General features: G+C 32.7%; 1 pseudogene; it reads left to right on the top strand.

Moving 5' to 3' along the window:
• Positions 1-1428: 1428 nt before the first annotated feature.
• On the top strand, positions 1429-17421 carry LOC145130117 (pentatricopeptide repeat-containing protein At2g15690, mitochondrial-like; annotated as a pseudogene).
• The last annotated feature ends 1856 nt before the right edge of the window (positions 17422-19277 follow it).

The raw sequence follows: 19277 nt of genomic DNA, 5'->3' as shown, positions 1-19277 counted from the left end.
GTCTTTTTATATCTACGAGGGACCAAAAACGCAACAAAATAAAAATGTAAGGACGGTCCGAGTGCAAAAAAAAAAGATAGGACCAAACATGTAATTTTTGGCAAACCACAGGGACGATTTCAGTAATTTGTTCAATTTATAATGCACCTTTTGTCCACTTCTATTTCCTTCAAACTAATGAAATTGCCATTTTAAGCTCTCTCTCTCTCTCTCTCTCTAAGACATGATCAATCTATTTCAATGGGAGAAGATGGCTAGCTAACATAACACTTTGGTCATTTGACAATTCTAAGACATGATCAATCTATTTCAATGGGAGAAGATGGCTAGCTAACATAACACTTTGGTCATTTGACAATTCTAGCCCATCTATTTTTTATTTCCAAGGCATTCCACCTTTTAAGTTAGTATTTAAATAAACTTCTATGACCATAACTAATGTCCTAAAGTAAAATCACCCCTATAGATTAGTCCTTAGACTAATTCAATACTACATGATAAGTTTTGCTAATTTGTTATTTATAGTCCTTACTCCAAAATTTTATGATTTCAAGTCTAAATAATAATATTCAAACTTATTGTTCTTCTTTACTATCATAATCTCTCATACACACCCACCCATCTTACCCTCACCCTACTTTAACCCCACCTTCATCAATTCCCCTATCCTACCTACAATCACGCCCACCCCAAACCTTCCCTAACAACCACACTTGCACACCCATATCCACCTGAATTACATATAATCCACCCACCCATCCTACATATACCTATACCTCCCACCTAAACCTTCATACCCACCCGCCCACTCTCATACCACAAACACTCATACATATTCATACACACACCACACCCACACCCATACTAATATAATAAAAAGGTACTTTGGTCATATTACATAAGTCATTATCCAATTCATTTGACAAATATACAACCAAACTAAAAACATATTTCATTTTATGTCAACAAAACACATAATTGATCCTAATTCCTTCATATTACAACTCATCTGAAAACTTTCATTCATTCTTAAAACATTATGCAAACCAAACGCCCCTTAAAGTTAACTTATTTGTGGATATTACTTTTCAATTATGTAACTGACAAAATTTCAGACTTTTAATAACAAAATATGATTTCATATATATTATGTATTTGCATATATCGAGCCATTTAATGCACATCTTTTATACTTATTTGAACCAATGGTCGGAGATGCAATCCACACCGTTCATATCTAACTGATGCGACCGCTAAATTTCATAATCCGTGTCTTTCCTAATCGACCAATCAAAGCAACTTTCAATTGCCTATATAAACATATCAACCATAACCTCATTTTACACAACTAAGCATTTTACTTTCCTTTTAATAAGCCCTCTTTTTCATCAAATATTTATCTTGTTCTATATTTTTCTTTCTCTAACAATGGTTGAGAAAACAATAAACTTGAAGAAAGCATCGATTGAAAAGAACATTAGAAATGAGAATACCCCCTCGAAGGATTTAACCGGAACAAGTCGGGAGAAAAAAAAGAGATGGAATAAGAAACCCGTGGAGTCGTATAAAACATACATCTTCAAGGTCTTGAAGGAGGTCCATGGTGACATTGGGATCTCAAATAAGGCGATGGAGATCATGAACTCGTTCGTTAATGATATGTTTCAAAAAATCGCACAAGAAGCTTCAAAGCTGACAAGATACAACAATAAGAGCACCTTATCGGCGAGGGAAATTGAGACTGCTGTCAAGCTTGTGCTTCATGGAGCATTGGCTAAGCATGCTGTGCAGGAAGGCACCAAGGCTGTGGCAAACTTGACTAGGTCTTAGATAGAACTTTTTGTGTTTGTTTTAATAACCTATAAATGGAAAAATAAATAAAGCTATACTATAAAAAGTTGATTTACAACTTAATTATGTTATAATCCATTTGACAAAATGAAATGGATGATTAGATTTTATATTCGATGTTATGACGTGAATCTTATCAAAATGTTTCTCACGAAGTCATATATAACAAAAATTTATAGCTAAATTATATTAGAGAAACAAATATCACGGACTGGTATTGTAAAAAAAATGTTTGGTTTTTTAAGTTGCACATGAATTCATAACTTACTGAAATATTAAAAAAAAGGCAAGTCTTGTAATTTGAAGTTTGACCGATAAGATTTTTAAAACTTTTAATCCCCGATAAATACGTGAACACTAGTCTTAAAGTTTAAACAAATCATTCTTCCAGGTTAGTTATGTAAATGCTATTTATATTTTATATAATTCGAAATCAAAATAATTGTTTTTAAAATCATCAACATCAAGCCGCCACATTCACTGCTGAAGTGGGTCTTAAGTAGTTCATGCGAGGGTCTTGATGAGGTCAAGTGTGTAGAAGGAAGACATTGAAAGAAATATATCTTGAAAATGAATTCATTAAGATTTCAATTATGACCTAATTTAAAGTATGATTGGCTTAGATTGTGTTTTTTGTTAAGACCAGTTGATGGAATATCGTGAATCATGCGTTTATCTCATAAATGAGCGACTGAGTTGGACGGACAATACGAGGCGAGTTGGACGGACAATACGGGGCTCTGATACAGTAAAAAGGAGGTTCAATTGGTAATTTAAATATTTTTATACTTCACTTTCCAGCATTCACACCGTGAATCTGAACTAAAAGTTCGATTTTTTTTACATCCCCATAAGTGTCTATTTAAATAGTACCAAAAATTATGAATTTGTATATATATTTGTTTTATTTTTCCAATAAAAATCAGGATATATATATATATATATATATATATATATATATATATATATATATATATATGTTCAAATAAGAAGTGAAATTTTGGTAGGAAGGTAAACGAAATGAATCATTAGATGATTTAAAAGTAAGTCGATGTAACGCCCGTGTTTCTAGGCTAGGCATTAATATTGACATAATGGTCTGGGTTAACCTTTGTGACTCATTTTGGAGAAATGAAAAGGAATTATGTGAATATTATGTGTTTTATGCTTAATTATTAGGGTTTAAATAATTAAGAATAAAAATAAGCGACAAAAATTAAATTTTAGATAAAGCCGATATCTATTAAGAAACTTGTAGTGGGCGTGACAAGGATTACGGATATATAAAGAATGCCGAAATCCGAGTTATAACGAAGAAGTTATGACCTGTCGAAGTTTCGCTATAAACCGGCACGGTGCCGAATGTCGTAAAAAGTGAGTTTTTGATAAATTACTTTTTAGCCTTAGTAATCTAAACGAAACTCATAGTATTCGTTAAACCGAGAAGTTCGATAAAAAGAACGCCCAAATCTGACTTCGTATGAGGAAGTTATGATTTTTCGAAGTTTCAGCTTAGCAGTAGACAACTAAAAACTCGAATTTTAGATCGAGTGATTTTTAGCCAACACGACCTAAACGATAATCGAAGGTCTCGTCATTAGTAGCACAACGGTAAAAAGTCTGACGAAAACGGACGTCGGATGAAGAAGTTATGAATTTTTAACGGATTTCATGTCCCGGTCTGTTAAAAATAATAATATAAAAATTAAAGTCAAAATTAGCCGATGAAGTCTAAACAGAAGTTGTAGAGCGTAATTTTACCTACGCGTGCATATAAAGAACGTCAAAAACGGAGCTCGTATGCGAAAGTTATGGATTTTAGAAGTTTTGGCGCGAAAATCGAGAAAATTCGCATAGTCACGTTTTTGCCACGTCACCTTCGCTGAAAGAGTGCCACGTGTCCGAAATTGGTGAGTCATGCGAAGCCACGTGTCGCCTTCCCTCGCATGAACAGTAGCTGCGTGTCGGATTCTGATTCGACCGAAGGGAGACCCAATCTGAAGCTCGCAGCTGGACCGAGCCTCGCTCCGCCTTAGCCTCCGAGCCTCGCAGATGGACCACTAGACCTCGGTCCAATCAGCAGCTGCCACCGAGGCCTTCGCACGTGCAGCCACCTGCAGACCCCACCTCCTTAGCCGACCTTCGGACCCGGACTTCGGTCCAATCAGGGACTGCCACCTGATCCCTCGCATGCGCAGCCCACGTGACTACTCTTCGGATCTGCTGTCGCGTGGACTCTTCTCATCCGTCCGATCAGCAGCTTCGGACCCTATAAATAGAAGGGTATGCGAACCCTCCCGGGTACTTTTGGGATTTTGCCACTTTTAACCCCTTTTTCCATATTTTCTTCACCTTAACATTCCCCGAAGCCCCGGTATCGATTCTAACACCGGAATACGCCACGAAGTGCCCGAGAAGCCCGGAAAATTTATCTTTTCGGTTTCGAAGCCCGACCCTTCGCAGAGCTCGGTTTCTCAATAAAACTCCCGGTTTTATTAGAAACGATCGTTTTAGGAAACGAATTGCTGCCCGATTTTCATTAGATCAGGTGAGTGTGTAGTTACTTTCACCTTACACATAGATATGAAGTATTTTACATAAAATACGTGTTGTGTGAATATTTATTGTTTGTTTATTTGAGTTGGATGTTGAAGGTATGATTTATACATGTTTTTAAATAATTTAAACTGTATATGTATTTTTATCTACAAAAATGTTGGGTAAAACATGGGTAGATGAAATAATGGGTGTGTGATGATAGGTGAGTTGGATAAAGGAGATGATCAGTAATATTGATCATGAGTTGAGGGTGAGTGGTGAAATTTGAGAGAATCACTTACCCAAAATGTTGACCCCCGTCATTCAGCAGAGTAGGGATGACAACCATGGACTATTCTAGATGGTATGTGGAACACTAGCAGGCCCGCAACCTGTAGGTGTAATGAACTATATGTTCATTTGATGTACTCTAAAAACCCATTCACATGTATTGCAGGGGGGAATACCTGTAAATAATACTGTCGATAAATGAGAGCTGTGTACTTAGCACATGTTGAATAAACCTTGGCAGCTATGGACTTAGTGCCTGTTGTATAAACCCAGGTGATGGTGTGACCTTGTGCCTATTCCTTAGGATGAATCCTTAGGAAGGAGTGATAGTTGAATCTTAGGGTAAACCCTTAAGAAATTAATAAGATAATGGGGTTGGGGTAATTTGGTTGTTTGATTGATGTTTAAGTACAATAAATTTAATTATTGTGGGTTGAAAACCCTATATGCTCACCAGGCTTCAAAGCCTGACCCACTCAGCTTTATATATATTACAGGTAGTGGACCCCGAGCATAGTCGGATGATGATGATGAGTGATTTTTGGATTATAAGCCAGTAGTTATAAATAACTGTTGTAAGGTTTATAATGTCTTGTTTATGCTTTTGATCTGTATCGGAACATGACATCCCGAGGTTTTGATATAAAAGGAAATTATATATTTCTTAAAGAAAGGTTTTGACAAACTTTTATCATGTTTTGTTTTGGGGACCGATTCCGCAACATCTTTTAAAAAGATTTCTCTGATTTTATTTTAAAAAGCATAAATTAAATCGGTCTTTTCTGACCGAGAAATTAGGGGATGTCACAGATGATTCATAAGAAAAAATTCACAAAAAAGCACATTAATGATTCATTTTTAAGTAAATCAAGAAAAAAATCATTTTTATGACAGTTTTAGTGAATATCAAAAAAATCATCGTAAAAGTGAATCATTGAAATATTTTTTTGGCATTTTTTTGTGAAACATTGTATTTTTTATTCATCTACTGATTCATTTGTTTTGTTCGCAAAAAAAATATGCCGAGAATTTTAAATCATATATGCATTGTAATCGTCCAAAGTTCTTAAAATTCAACTCGTAACTTGAATTGCTTCCAGAATTTTAAAAAATTTCACCATATCTTCCTCTTATATAATTTTCATTTGCAACTATATTATATGTAGCATGGTGGGTGTTCGGAAAAAAGATGTGGTGTATGAGGAATATAATAGTAGGGGCAAACATAGATCGGTTTTTGGGTAAGCCCGAACCCAAAACCGACTTATCGGTTTTCAAAAAATTAGAACCCAACCCAAAACCCAAACCGTTGGGTTCAGTTTCTCAGTTTTTTGGTTTTTCCGGATCGGTTTCGGGTTTAAACCCAAACCCAAACCCAATCCAAACCTAATTTTGAGAATTGATAAGTTGGTATTGGCTTATATAAGAGATGAATAAGGGGTAAGTTTCATATGAGGGCTGATGTGGGACAAAGTTCGGAAGTTAAAGAAAGAACTTACAAGGGATGTTGGATAAACTTGTTGAACAAAATAAAACTTTTCATATGTACTTCGAACCTTGGTGGTTTGCCTAATGCATTCAGCACCTCAACCACATGATCTACTAAATGTTTGTGTCTAATTTTCACACCACTAATATATAATACCAACTAGTTTATAACCCGTGGGAGGCACGGTTATAAAATTAATTAAAATTTTATAATAAAAATTTATAATTATTAATCTGTTATTTTAAATATGTAATTTTAAATAAATTATTAATTAAGAGATATATCAAAATTTTAAAGTTATTATAACTTCAAATTTCACATATAATTAGAAAGTGTAAATTTGAATTTTGAAATGAGTTGTCTAATATATCTACATGACACATGACATAATTTTAATGATGAGTTGTATTAGAGTGACACTTGGCAAAAGGAAATTAAAACTATTCATTTATTATAATAGGGATATGGATATATAATACCTATATAATATGTATTTTTCTTTATATAATTATATATTCGGTTCGATTCGGTTTTTTATTGGTTTTTATATATACTAAAACTGAAACCAACCCATTATTTCGGTTTTAAAAAACTTGAACCCAAACCGTCGGCTTCTATATCGGTTTCGATTTTTAAAAAAATTGAACCCAAACCGTTTGTTTCTATTTTGGTTTCGGTTTTTTGATTTTGGTTTTGTCGGTTTTTATTGTTTTTTGGATTTTCGGGTTCGTTTTTGCTCACCCCTAGATAGTGGTGAAAATTTTAAAAATCTTGGAAGTAATCAAGTTATTGGTTAAATTTTAAGAACGTTAGACGATTACAATGCATATATGATACAGAAACTACGTAATATGGTGAGCTTGGATAATTAAGCTTATATACCTTATATGGTACTTACACTAGTCGTTTACCTGCGCTAAGCGATGGATGCGTTTTTTTCATAAACTCGATTCTAATGGTTGAATTTATAAATATTAATTGTACAACATTTCTTTATACACCACATTTGACGTATATACTTTGTTATCGTTGGACCGATATCGGTTTTTTTAAATGAAATAAATAATATAAAGGGTTTAGATCATTTTTTGTCACTTAACTTTTGACTTTGTGCTCATTTTGTCACTTAACTTATTTTAAGTTTTAAAATGTCATCGAACTTTTGGTTTTGTGCTCATTTAGTTACTTAACTTTTGGTTTGGTCACTTAACTTTTGGATTTGTGCTCATTTAGTCACCTAACTTTTAAAATTGTGCTCATTTAGTCTAGTGACTAAATGAGCACAATTTTAAAAGTTAGGTGACTAAATGAGCACAAATCCAAAAGTTAAGTGACCAAACCAAAATTTAAGTGACTAAATGAGCACAAAGTCAAAAGTTGGATGACCTTTTAAAACTTAAAAAAATTTAAGTGACCAAATGAGTACAAAACCAAAAGTTAAGCGACCAAAAATGATCTAAACTCATAATATAAACTAATGTTTTTCGATACAAATTCTCAACAATTTTAAACATATTGTTAAAATAAATAATCGATGTTAATTGAAATTTTACAAATAAGATATTTATATTCTCATAAATGTTTTTTATCATTTAGTATCTCCATTAATTGCACATACTTTTTATTAGTTATATATTATAATTTTCTTTATTGTAGATTTTATTTTAGATATTAGAAAGACAAATTAATTATTTTATTGGTTGAGTTTAGTTAAAGAAATAAAATTTGATTAATGTTAGATATAAATAAATATAAAAGATTATGAAAACCAATACAAATTAAAACACAAGAAAAGTTGTCATGTTGAATTTGTATGGGCATAACTAAGCTGATATATAAATTCAATTTTTGAAAGATAAATGCATACATACGGCGATAAAAAAACATGAATATCAAGTATGTTCAATATTTGGACCAAGTTTTCTGTGAACTTCTTACGTATACTTACATTAATCAACCAATTGTTTTTAAAAACGAACAATTCAACAATAAAGACAATAGACGTAAATCACATTTTGTTACCCGGTGACACCCAATAACCTTTGATAAAAACCTAGTCATTCTTCATAAACATGAAACTGTAGCTTAAAAAACAACAAATGTGGTAAAAATTAGAAATAATTTGTGCTTCCCTCCCATCTTTTGTATAAAAATGTTCGTTCTCAGCATTAAAAATCAGATTTCACACTTGATGTTTACAAATGTCCATTTCTTAGGACTAACCTTCAAATACAAGCACTAATTGTAGGAATAGTATTACGGATATGTACGAAAACAAATAAGAAATAGGAAAAAGTTGAGGCATGTGTTTAACACGTTGTCTTTAAAACAAATTTGTCCGCTATCGGGTGTTTGCTTCCCAGGATACAACAACTTTGGTTCTTCTAGACCACCCGAACTCTCATTAAGCTTGAATTTTACCTTCAATATAGCTAGAAAAAGAAGAAGATGAAGTGGGGAAGACGAGAGTTTTCTTGCATTCTTTTGGTGTCCTCAAATGGTTGTAGAGTAGTGGTATTTATACTGCATATTCTATAACCTCCCATTTAAACACCTCTATTAATCATAAAGATTAATGTGTGTTAATATGTAATTAAATCGTAATATTAATTACAATTTCAGTTACGAAAGAAATAAATATTTGCAAGAAAGGTCCCTAAACTTTTCTTTTCTTTCTCCCACCCATTAAACTCTTTTATTTACTTCTTCCAACATCATTACTTTAAGGATTAATTTCTCATTCATATTAAATCCATTTTGGACGTGTTAAAAAATAGGGAAACCCCATTTTTTTAAATTGGTTAACACCAATTTTCCAACAATCCCCCACATGAACGAAAATTGATCAAGCATTTTCAAGCTACCTAGATAAAATCCAACAGTTGAATCATGCATAGGATAGGTAGGTGTTACCCTTTGAACCTTCCCTTAAGATACATATTTATTTTACTAGCAGACCAGTAGACTCGATGTCCTTGAATTGTTTTGTCGTTTGTGTAAATAATCAATAAGTGTCTCACATGATTCTCCCTGACCTAGTTAGGTTGTCACTGATGTGTCCGTTATGGTTATGGACACTTGCCTGGTTCTGTAAGAGCTCTTAGGAATGTGCCCATACAATTCCTTTTGAAGCGACCCCACTTCTCTCTCACATAGGTGATTTTGTAATAATCATTAAAAGCTAATTCGTGATGATTTCCAATTTATCATCCACTACTATGAGCTTAACATGCATCACTGTTTGTTTTAGGAATGGGTTGGGGTTAACCCCCACAGTGATTCACAAATGTTATATGCAAGTAGGTTGTCCTATTGAACCTAGATCTTGGGATCTCCAGTCAACTAGGTTGGGTTTTCCTTTGCAATAACTTATTAATTTATGGGTTTTCATACCATTCCTCATAACGACCTCTCATTCCAAGCATTTTGTTAGCGGATCCGCAATCTTATTTTGACTTTATGTAGTCATTCACATTGAGAGTCATTGTCGAATGGTGTTATATATTTGACTAATATGTCTTGACTCACCATTATTTACATTATCATGTATATAGGAGTTATTGGCTCGTCATGGGACATCTCCCAAAAGCTTACAAAGCCCTTTAGTTCATTGTCTAACCTTGGATAAACTTGCAAATTTGTTCTCCTATATTTTCCAACAAATATTGACCATTATCAATATGGTTATTACTACACCATAGTTACCACTATTGAATATGCATAATTGTGTCAACATAATACGATAAGCATATGCACTACATGTATTTGTGAATTCACAATAACATTGGCCAGATGTAATTATAAATATACCATACATGAGTCTCCTTGCAAATATCGTATTTTTCAATGCAATTTCTTGCTTTAACCATCTACATGTAAAATTATTAAGGCATCCTATCTCAAGGATCCTAAATATGTCACAAAATAGAACACCATTTTGAAGTGTCATTTAAATGGATTGATTTCAACACATTCATTCATGTTGAAATGACATAGTCAAAATTTTGATACTATTGTTCCAAAACTTGCTTTAAGTCACATAATGACTTTACTACTCACACATTTTGTTGCTTTCCCTCGGGTAAGATAACTGTTTGGTAGTTCCATGTAGATTTATACTTCTAAAACTATGTTTAGAAGTTTTAGTTTCATATCAAAATGATATACTTCCAAATTTTGAGAAGTTACAAACACATATAATAATAAGAGCATACAAATGAAATTAATTAAGACATTCTTATGTTTGTAATCCAAACATATATTTCAAAAGCTCTTATTTCCCATTTGGAAACCCACTAAACCGCAATGATTTCTCAAATTCAATAGTTTAAACGGTAGAACCATTATTAGTTTTTACAACTTAATCCAATATGATCTTCTAAGAAACGATCATATGATTCCAAATTTAGAATACTCATATTTCCATTCATAGTCCTTTCAACTTCATGTTGAATATCTTAATATCCATCAAAACCTTTATCTTGTTTTGATGAATTCCAACCAATATTAGTCGATTTAATGGAAATATCTTCTTGGAGTACAGAAGTAACATTTGATTCTAAATTTCCAAACAAGAAATCAGTACATATTTCTATTTAAATCATAGACCATTACGTTCTAACCGATTCTCATATTCTTTGGATCTATCTGCTTTCATTTTTCTCTCGAAAATACATATATAACCTAGTGGCTTACATCCTAGAGGTATATCCACTACATTTCATGTGTAATTTTGCAAGATAGAATCTATTTCACTTTTAATTACCTTTCTCCATTAAGGTATTTCATAGGAATCTTTTTCACTGTTAATTCCTTTTTGAAAGTTTGAGGCTCTCTTTCAACCATATAATTGTAAGAATCATCTCCAAATGATTTCTCAATAAGAACTACTATTGTTTTGTGCATAACCAATAAATATGCAACCAACAATCTAGTGTCTAATCCTTACAACCTTGGGGTTAGGTATAAAACCTTTATGAGACACCCCCATATTTTTTTCTGTATTTGTAAGATTGTTTTATATCCGACCATAACTTAGATGGTATTTTTTCCCGTTTTCTTTTGGGGTACCTTATTTAAAAGGTAATTAGTTGACAACACAACTTCCCCCCACATTGAGTGTGGCAACCCAAAACATAAGCAACAACATGACATTCATCATTTCATTTAAGATTTGATGTTTCCTTTCGGTGATGTCATTTGTTATGGTGAATAAGGTGCCTTAAGCTCATGTTTAATATCATGACTTGCAAAAAAAAATTCCTCAAATGGTGATGCATATTCACCTCCACATTCACTCTTTTTGTTGAGATGATTCTCAACCTCACTTTTGTACAATTTAAGCTTGTACATCTTTACTTTTAAGTAAATTAACATAACAAAGTTTAATGCAATCGTCAATAAAAGTGATAAAGTACTTATATCACCGTTATATGGATTCGACTTCATATCACACACATTTGTGTGAATTAATCCAAGGGGTTTAGTTGTCCTTTCAACGAACTTGAATGATTGGTCTATTAACTTTGACTCAACACAAGTGTTGCATCCATATTTTGACTTATATGAAAGTGAGGTATGTGTTCAAGTTTGATTAACCTTCTGAATGTGTCAATATTAACATGTCTAAATCTAGCATGTCACACATTAGAAATTTAAGCAAGTAAGCGGAAGAGTTATCCAACTCATTGATATTAGGCTCATTAGCCAATATATGGAATTTAAACATTCCGCCATCCTCATAGACCTTGCCTATAAACATACTTTTTTAGGTTAATACAAACTTATTGGACTCAAACACCAAACAAAATCCATGTTTGATCAAAACCATCCAAACACTAAGTTATTATATGGAACATACACCACATCATTAAGTGTTAGCTCTTTTCTTTGTTATACAATTTATGGAATGTTTTAAACACCAAATTTAAGTGTTTAGAATCACAATTTCAAGAATAAATTTTTGCCTCAACTTTGACAACCTTATAATTTTTGAGTCGCTTCCTCTTTGAGCACACATGTCGTGTAGCACCCATATCAATCCATCACTCAATGGAGTTACCATCCATTGAGTTTACTTTAGAAATCGTTTCACTTTGGATAGTGATGTTTCTGAAATCATTTATACCCTAAATATAAAATGTTTAGAATTCTAATTTCTAGAAAATATGTTTGCCTCTTGCTTGGAAAAAAAACTCAACATAATTAAAAATCTATATTTGAACAAATATGAAACTTGATTTCTGATGCAAAAATTCTAAAATTTGATTTCACATGCAGAAAACTGATGCATAAATTATGATATCAGAAAATATGATGTTTTCTTTCATAAAAACTATTTAAAATTTGATGTTTTTAAGTAAAACCAAGTTGTTTTCTGATTTCCAAGGCTGTTTTACACAAAATTGAAGTCGTTTTTTACTAAACAAAGCTTTTTTGTTTTTCACAAAACAATGCAGTCTATTCAAGGCTGCTTTAGCCCCACTTAAACCTGTCAAAAATGAAATCTAAGTTCATAGTCCAATATCCCTATCTCTTAGATTTCCAGGGACTACTTTCACAAGTTCATACGATTTTTCTACATTTTATTATGAATTTTACAAAACTATGTATCATAGCTGCTAAAAAAACTAACCAGTCAGTGAAAATCGTATTTTTCACCATAGTTAGAGTTGTTTCCAGCTTTCGACCAAAAATAATGAAATGAAGTAGACTCATATACAAAACTTTGAGAATTGGTTTCAACAAAAATTGAGCATCCATGACAAAGCTACGATTTTTCAAAGATTGGGACATATTAGAGCATTTCACAGCAACTCGTAAATTGTGTTTTTGAGTTTAGCTAGCTTCTTAACCCATTAGGTACTTAATGAAATGAGTATCAAAGCTGGAAAATTTGATACTTAATAAAAAAAACATGTCTTAATGAATTAATGACCAAATGTGCTTCAAGATCACAAAACAATTCTTTTTTTTTCTATGAAAATCGTACAATATCAAAATAATGTAAGTAAAATTGTTTCCGATTTATAGTTTGATTCGTACAAACGAAATTTGTTTTAAGATTGTACGAATAATATTACGGAAATATACGAAAACAAATAAGAAATAGGAAAAAGTTGAGGCATGTGTTTAACACATTGTCTTTAAAACAAATTTGTCCGCTATCGGGTGTTTGTTTCCCAGGATACAACAACTGGAAGTGGTTCTTCTAGACCACCCGGACCCTCATTAGACCTGAATTTTACCTTCAATATAGCTAGAAAAAGAAGAAGATGAAGTGGGGAATAAGAGAGTTTTCTTGCATTCTTTTGGTGTCCTCGAATGGTTGTAGAGTAGTGGTATTTATACTGCATATTCTATAACCTCCCATTTAAACACCTCTATTAATCACAAAGATTAATGTGTGTTAATATGTAATTGAACTGTAATATTAATTATAATTTCAGTTACGAAAGAAATAAATATTTGCAAGAAAGGTCCCTAAACTTTTCTTTTTCTTTCTCCCACCAATTAAACTCTTTTATTTACTTCTTCCAACACCCTTACTTTAAGGATTAATTTCTCATTCATATTAAATCCATTTTGGACGTGTTAAAAAATGGGGAAAACCCATTTTTATAAATTGGTTAACACCAATTTTCCAACACTAATCTTCTTTAACTCCTTTTTCTAGCTTGCCCTTCAAACGGGAGTACCATCATTGCTTCAATCAGCTCGTGCTTCGTCCTAAAAGAAAGTAATTAAAAGAAGAAAAAGAAAATTTCGTGATATATGATTTGTTCAACTGTTATCACGAATCTTCATCCAAATGAAATATGAAATAAATCATCGCCATTTTTAATATAGAATAGTTGGGAAGAAATTCAGGGGGCTAACCTAAAATCTCAATAATTTGTAGAGGGTATGAAGTTGATGATGCAAGGGAGCCTTGAGAATATGCATGTTCTCAAAACTAAACTTGCAGCCGATGTGTATGGTGTCTCTTCAGATGTAACCTAAACAGATTGCATAAAACCTTAACACAATAAATATGTTAACAAAGTATAAAACCGAAACAAAGATTGTAACAATGAGAGAAAGTGCATGCCTTTTATTGCTTGGGTGCTGGAATTTTCAAGATTTTGGAGCAATGAGAGAATGTATATGCATTTTGATTGTAGTGGTTAGATTAGAAGCGGAAGAGGTTGGTGACCATAGGGGATTGGGAAGCAGCGAAACATTGAGAATAAAAGATTTTGTTGTTTCCTTTCTTCAGTATCGATCTCAAAGAGAGGAAAATGAATCCTAATTAAAAGATAAAGAGAAAAAAAAGTTAGAAGAAGAATAAAGGTGCTATAGGCTACCTGCCAAATATAAAATTATTTTTCTTATGTTATCAATATCATTTATTGATATATACAACATCATCATTGATTAAAAAAAAACAAAAAACAAATTTAAAAGTCATTCACCAAGGAGCAAGGCACATTAACATATTATAGGAACTCGAATCTTATATGATCTCATTGTTCATCCCTACCAAAATTTCAAAATAGATGAATAACTAAAAGAGATCACAGGAAAAAGATAATAAAATATGTAGGTTTGAGTTATGGGTTACCGACATAATTTATTTGTCATACTGATTCTTTTTGGAGCATCTTCATCTCTCACAACAAAATATTGACCCTAAAGAATTTGCAAATTGGAAAAAAATGAGCCTAAAGAGTTTGTAAATCATGAAAAAAAGAATACTAACCCTGAAAAATTGAGACCTTGAAGCATCAAACTAATCGTTGAAATCCCTTTCTCTCTCTATTCCTACTGCTCGTTCCTCTCCTACCTGTAAGAGAAAATTATGTTGATAAGCTTTACCTCATAGTTATTAGTTATTAAAACTCGAGCCCCATCTTGTTGTGGTTAATATTTGCATCAAATGGTAAAGTACTTATACATCTTTACACATAATATAAGTCATATATGAAAGTAGGATAAAGTAATTTCACCATTTATTCTTTTTCCAAAAAAAAGGTCACCTAGCCAAAATCAAATAAAGAGCAGAACAACAAAGATGAAATATGAAACGATTATAGTCGTAGGCATGCCTTTCAAAGTTACATCCATCAATTTAATATTCAATTGAGCATATTACACACAAATTGAAACATGGAAATGAAGAAGAAAACATAAATAAGAAAGCATAAGTAGAAGATCACAACCAATTGCAATGACAGATTTGAAGGTGATGAAAGTGGTGGTAGCGGGAATGTTCGACCTAGGTTTTATGGATATAGAGAAAATGTACAAAATGTGTTACATGTTCGATTTTCTTATTTGTTGAGTCTGAAAGGAGAAGCTGGCGGTCAAACATCCACAATAACAGTGAGGAAGGGTGGCCTCCGATGCAGGTAAGCAATGTTGTGATGGTGGTGAGCGGTGAATGGGGGTGTGAGTAGCAAATGGTTTTTTGATTGGGGCTTCTAATTTTTAGGGAGAGAAAGATTATGGATGAGAGTGAATGATCCAATGGTGATTGGTTTGCGCATGTGAGTTGTGACCTAACAGTGATAGAGGAAGTGGAAGAGGAAATGTTATATAAAGGGTAGTTGGTGTTGATCGATTCATTATGTTGAAAGTGTGGAACGCCAATTCAAAGGCACATCTAACTTTCTCTTTTATTTGACCAAATAAGATTTTGATGCATAATTTCATTGCACAAATGACATTATGTCTTGTACCTCTTAATATTCAGTCTTTGATCAAATATGTATATTAAGGTGTATATATATATATATATATATATATATATATATATATATATATATGTGTGTGTGTGTGTGTGTTTGTTTATTTATTGTGACGTACAATGTAGTGAATACCATTACACTTTTGACATAGGATAGGATAGTAAAAGTTCTAGAAATATATTATTAACCAGTGCAACTAATTGATAATTAAATTATTTTCATAAATTTAAAAAACAAAAATTTTACATTAATGTCACCTAAAATGGTGTTAACGGTTAAATAGTCGACTCATAAAATTGTTGTTGAGCAATCAATTGAAAAAAAAGCAAGAATATATATATATATATATATATATATATATATATATATATATATATATATGGGAAAATTTCATACATATCCTTGCAAACATTAATTATTACATTTATATATTTCCAAATTTCATAATTACATATATATCCTTCTTAACCTATTAAACTCATATGTATATCCAATCTTATAATTTAATGAGATATAAATCAATTTAACACCATGAAATATGTTTAAAAATCAAAGTAAAAGTTGATTGTACAAAAATACCCTTTCCAAATTATTAAATAATAAAACTAAATGAATTTAATTAGAATTAAAACCTAATTAACTATGAGAAAAATTCAAACACGTGATTTACAAAAATCTATGATTACTTGTTGAGATCGAGTTAAAGAGTCGAAATCCAATTGACTTACTAAGTAATCGACATGTATAGCAAGTGTGGAAGCATGGTAGACACACACCGAGTGTTCGATCGTATGTCTGACAAAACAAAACAATGGACACTTGGAATCTGATCATAAACGGGTATGCATCAAACGGATTAGGAGATGATGATTGGAAATGTTTGAACATATGAAAAACCATATATTACAACCAAACGAAGAAACCTTACTTGATGTTCTTGAATCTTTTGCATGTGATGAAGCAATTGAATAAGGATTCATACACTTCGAATCAATGAAAAAACAATACAACATTTACCAAAAAACAAACATAATTTTGGGGGTTTTTTCTATTTTTTGGGCAATCTGGACACCTTGATCAAGCTTTGGAGTACATCCATACATTAAAATTTGAACCCACATCAAAATCTGGGAAGTTGTAAAGAACTATGCTCAAATCCATGAAGATGTCGATCTTGAATATAAAGCTGAAGATATATTAATCAATCTTGATCCATAAAAGATTGAACCAAAAAATATTATAACGCCACTTCTTAAGAAATTTTCTGCCATTAACATGCTTGTAGGTAAGAACATGGTGGGTGAGTTTAGAAACCCTAGTGTGTATAAAGATGAATAAAAGTTTAGGGCTGAAAATAAAGAATGGAGTTATGTACCAAATACCAGGTATGTTCTTCATGATATTGATCAAGAAGCTAAATAACATGCTTTACTTTATCATAGTGAAAGATTGTCGATTGATTATGGATTAATTTCTACTCCAATAAGAACACCTCAAAGGTTGATTAAAATATATAAATTATAGTTATACATTATAGATTTGATGATGCAAAATATATACATTATAGTTATAGTTTATGATATGCTGATGTAAGTTTATATGTCGGAAACTGGAGATCATCCCTTGATGAGCAAAAGACACTAAAGACGCTATCAGCATCAGTCACTAAAGACCTGATCAGTGTGTCCATACGTTGAAGGTATTACACCAATGACACACTAATCAGGTGATACATTGATGACACTCGTTGATGGTCATATACTATCTGCTGAAGCTAAAGCTGCATGAGTTGTGTGACAACCCGATATTCCAAATCAATGTATTGTTCAAAAAGTCAAATGTTATAATCTATTTTGGAATCAATAAAAATAGCGTCAAAAATAAAGTGTTCTAAAGTCTCAATTGGGATGCATAAAATGTTAGATATTGTGTCAAGGTTTTCATAAATATAAACAACACTCAAATCCGAGTTATAACGAAGAAGTTATGACCAATCGAAAATCCGCGACACAACCGGTGAAACACTGTTAAGCGTAAAAAGTGAAATTTCAATAAAATACTTTTTAGCCTTAAGTATCTAAACGAAAGTCGTATATAATAACAAACCGTGAGCGTACATAAAAAGAACATCCAAATATGACTTCGTATGAGGAAGTTATGATTTTTCTAAGTTTCAGAACAGCAATAGACAGCTAAAAATTCGAAATAAAGATCGAACGATTTTTAGCCGACGCAACCTAAACGAGAATTGAAGATCTCAACAATAGTAGTACAACGGTAAAAAGACAGACGAAAACGGACATCGAATGAAGAAGTTATGAATTTTTAACGGATTTATCCTGTCCCGGCCTATTAAAAATTATATAATTAAAAATAAAGTCAAAATTTGCCGACGAAGTCTAAACGAGAGTTGTAGAGTATATTCTCACCTACGCGTGGATATAAAGAATGTCGAAAATGGAGAAAGTTACGGATTTTCAAAGATTTGGGCACACACTTCGAAGCTTATCCGAAGGGTTACGCCCCGCGTACTTCAGAGTACGTCCAGCGTACCCAATGCACGGCCTCGGATCGGTCACGTCGCCCCTATACCCTCTACTCCCGTCCCATCCGAAGACCGGAGACCGGGGACGTCATCGCTGACGTACTCCCCGCGTACGAGGGTACGCCCAGCATACGAGGTACGCCCAGCGTACTTCGGAGTACGCCCAACGTACGAGGCCAACTTCCACCCCTATAAATAGGATGCGAGGGTTCCGACTTTTAGTTGCAAATTTACTACCCTCTCTCCCAAATTTCATACTTCTACCCCCTCGAGACTCCCCCGACGCCCCAGTTTTGTATCCAAGACCCGACGAAGGTCCGAAGCCCCGAGATTCCCGAGGAATATACCACTTTCCGGTCAAAGTGCTGCCCGAGAAAATATCGTTTTCTTCAAATCACCACACTTTCCAGGTGAGTTCATACCCCTATATTTTCACGTCTTTTTCATGTTTTAAGGGGGTAAATACAAGTGAAACACAATAAAAACTTATGTTAAAATACGCATCGTTACATATGGTTTCAAATACTTTACCTACATTTTGTTTATAAATGTAAACAACATTACTACCAACGTTGCACTTTACATGCAAAGTTGGTATTACACCGAGTTTCATCACCAAATGGAACACACTTTCGAAAAACTATAATGGGTATAGTTTACAAGTTATTCATGACATCTTTACGTAAACATTATAAAAAGGAAATATTTTCATTTACAAGAAATGTGGTCTTCTCATTCCGTAAATCTATTGATACAAAGTTTTGTGAGACATCCGGCTTCACTGTACTCTCAAGTACGCATTTCAAGTCCTGTATTATAAACCATAATCTCTTGT

The sequence above is a fragment of the Lactuca virosa genome, chromosome 8 (assembly GCF_052849685.1).
Source record: "Lactuca virosa cultivar CGN04683 chromosome 8, Lactuca_virosa_CGN04683_v6, whole genome shotgun sequence".
Lineage (NCBI taxonomy): Eukaryota > Viridiplantae > Streptophyta > Magnoliopsida > Asterales > Asteraceae > Lactuca > Lactuca virosa.
The sequence above is the reverse complement of the archived record's forward strand: the minus strand, read 5'-3'. Positions and strand labels throughout refer to the sequence as shown.